Source organism: Pundamilia nyererei, unplaced genomic scaffold (assembly GCF_000239375.1).
Source record: "Pundamilia nyererei isolate P.nyererei 1_Seehausen unplaced genomic scaffold, PunNye1.0 scaffold00003, whole genome shotgun sequence".
Taxonomy (NCBI): domain Eukaryota; kingdom Metazoa; phylum Chordata; class Actinopteri; order Cichliformes; family Cichlidae; genus Pundamilia; species Pundamilia nyererei.
This window is the reverse complement of record NW_005187404.1, coordinates 102,763-105,919: the sequence shown is the minus strand read 5'-3', so window position 1 is coordinate 105,919 and position 3,157 is coordinate 102,763. Positions and strand designations below refer to the sequence as shown.

Here is a 3,157-nt window from a genome sequence, read left to right as displayed (position 1 = left end):
CACAGAAATGAGCAGCAGAAAATTACAGTATTGCACTTTTTAAAGTATCGGAATAATCGATATTTCAATATCGATCCGCACACCACTAATCATCATCTGCTATTCATCTTACTGTTCCGTACTGACGCCTTATTAATATGGGGAACAGAGCTTTCAGTTGCTCTGCTCACCGGCTCTGAAACTCTCTACCTCCAGCCATGAGAAATATTGACTCCCTTTCCGTATTTAAGACACAGCTCAAAACACATCTGTTTAAACTGGTTTATTCGCTTTAGTGCTGATTTCATCTGTTGTCAAGCTCTGTTTTGCAACTTTAACTTATTTTATGTATTTTATGAGTATTGTTCCTTTTATTAATTTTGTTCTTTGTAAGGTGACCTTGGGTTTCTGAAAGGCGACCTCAAAATAAAATGCATTATTATTATTATTATTATTAAGTTTCATTTATATAATTTTTCAAGCGATCTTACATCTGTTTTCACTCTTGTATGCTTTTCATACAAGTTTCACACAAGACAGATACAAACTTTATAAGATTTATATATATCTTTTCCATATGGGGTAGATTAACCTAAATGTGAAGGCAGGTGAGTTGTCAACATAGTCTACCAAAAAAAATTGGTATATTGAGTATCATCTGGTGCTCACAGGAAAAATGTCTACTTGTTATTAACTGCCAGTTAATAACAAATAGTTTTGGTAAACTATGAAGCTCCACCGCTTGATGGATTGTCGGAGCATTACGGCTACCGTAGTCAAGAGCCTCGCGGAGTAATCTGGGTCCAAACTCTGCTTCAGGTCCCAAAGTCAAACAAACACAGCGGCATCACTGAGAATTAAAAACTGTTTACATTCTTTCATCTTTAATAAAATGATCAGCGTTGCTGCTTTACTAGGTGTAACAATTAAGTTTAACATCCAGGCATCCATGAAAACAGAATTTGTTAAATTAAACAGAGTTAGAAGTTAGGAGAATGCTAGTTTCCACTTAAACATGATATACCATGTTCTGACTGAGAGATTTCTGGAAAAAATGAAAACGTACAGCTCTGCTATCACTTCCAAAATAAATGAAGACAGAAAACTAAACAGCAGTGACTTTTGTAGGGTTACTGAAGTTTGGACTAGCTGGTATATAATGATGTGCTACGTGATCGCTAGTGACACAGCTATGTTAGCATAACATAAACACAGTGAATGATAATGTTTCTCCACTTGATAAAATTTAACGGGAGGGTTCTCGTTGGTTATTGACAAATGCAATCGCATGGCAGGATGCTGTAAACGGACCAAACTTCAGTCGGGAGAATGACTGAGATAATCCATCCACAATATGAGGTTAGTCATTAATATACTGCAACAACATGGGAATAGAGCAGCTGCGAGAGAATTCAACATTAATGAATCAATGGTACAGAAGTGGAGGAAGCAAGAAGTTGAGTAAAGTTTGACTCATCTGGCTATTTTGTTTCGCTTAATGCGCCATATAATCCGGTGCACCTTATGTATGAAAACAGACCCGTTCATCGACGGTGTGCTTTATAATCCAGCGCGCCTTATGGTCCGAAAAATACGGTAGTGATTAAACTGGGCTAAATCCGAGAAAATCAGGGCTGGAGCCAGCATTTTGTGTTGTCATGAAGTCAGAGATTGAGATTTTTTATTTTCTTCTCGACTAAATTTGACACATTTAAAACACAGGGACCATTTAAGAGGAAAGCACTGCCATTTCTCATTGTTTAGCCCCCTATAACTGTCTCTGTGACACATTTTGCCTTGCATCCCAGTTTTTGGCATAGGGAATGAACCCAGAACCAAGAAGAACTGGGTCATGACTCTGACATCTATGACAAGATTAGTTTCGGGTTTGGCCAGTTTTTGTTTGACTGAAATAGTGAGGCACCACTGACACAGATTAAAGGTGTGAAAGCTTTAAACAGTATTAACCAAATCAGTGTTTGGCATATCATTTAAAAATGACACTAGTTAAGCGTTGGAACTACTGAAGGGACACGGGAATGTCTTTCAGAAAGAATAACACTTGATGATTATGTTCAGAGAGTGTGAAAATAAACATTTTTTTCTAGAAACCCACAGTTTCTATAACCCACAGTTTTCCACATTTTACTTCATGTTTAGCACGGTTAAAAAGCATAAACAACAGCTTTGTTTGAATCCGCTGCTTGGCCACTATGCTTTGGGCATAATTGCATTATTAGAGTTGCAAGGTGAATAGGTGAGTCACTTATGTTATATTTAGCCAAGTGATGCCTATGGCAACATTTAGTAAAACAATCTGACAATGAAGGAGCTTTTGATATTCCCTGTTTAATGCTGAACATAATCTTGGTTTTATTAAATAAAAAGATGTTATGAATGCAAATTAGTGATAACAACTCTACTTGAAGGCCACTGTCCATTGTCCTTGTGTTACTTCGTTCATGAGGAAAGAATGTTAGATACAAGGTATCAATTTATTGTATTTACTTAGCAACAATCTCTCTGTCCTGATTTCACATTTTTTAACTATGTCAGATGTGATGTTATATAAAACAATGGTATGGTTTCCTTTTTCTCAGTTAGTCTCTGTCATGTTTTCCTCTTCATCACAGTTTTTGACATAGGGAATGGACCCAGATAAAGACAGAAATAGGTCAACTCTCTAGCCTCTATGTAGAAACAGTAGCTCTGGGCTTTAGCCAGTTTTTGAATGTTTGACTGAGCTAAAGAGGATATACTGAAAGAAGAAATTATAAATACTGATGTACTGTCTATGAGCTGCATTAAAAGAAAAGCACAAGCACTGTGCAGCAGAAATCGTATTTCAGATTAATTAAGCAGTATCTTTTTTTACATTTTCATATTTTTCTATATTTAACTTATTTTCCCACTATGTAAGATAATTGAGCTTCAAATTAAATGTCACACAAATACAAACGTGATTTTTTTTTTATACATGAGAGATTAGGTGTGCAACTTTTTAAAAATCATTTATTTTATTATTTTTATTTACTTTGTTTTACTTCTGAAACTTTAACCTATGCAAAAAAGGAGGCTGGATCTCTTAAGATCTCACTGTTGGGTTTGTAAGGCCATGTTACTCCTAAATTTCTATCTTGTTCAAAGAGAAGATATAAAACAAAGTTCTAAGCTAATC

At 35.6% G+C, this 3,157-nt stretch overlaps 1 long non-coding RNA gene across 1 annotated transcript in view; it reads left to right on the top strand.

The window, feature by feature from the left end:
* The window catches only part of LOC102201165 (uncharacterized), a 17,019-nt gene extending 16,759 nt beyond the window's left edge, over positions 1–260 (top strand). Inside the window, exon 3 of the long non-coding RNA XR_311395.1 lies at positions 203–260. This is a non-coding gene — a long non-coding RNA (uncharacterized LOC102201165). The remainder of the gene's footprint in view (positions 1–202) is intronic.
* The last annotated feature ends 2,897 nt before the right edge of the window (positions 261–3,157 follow it).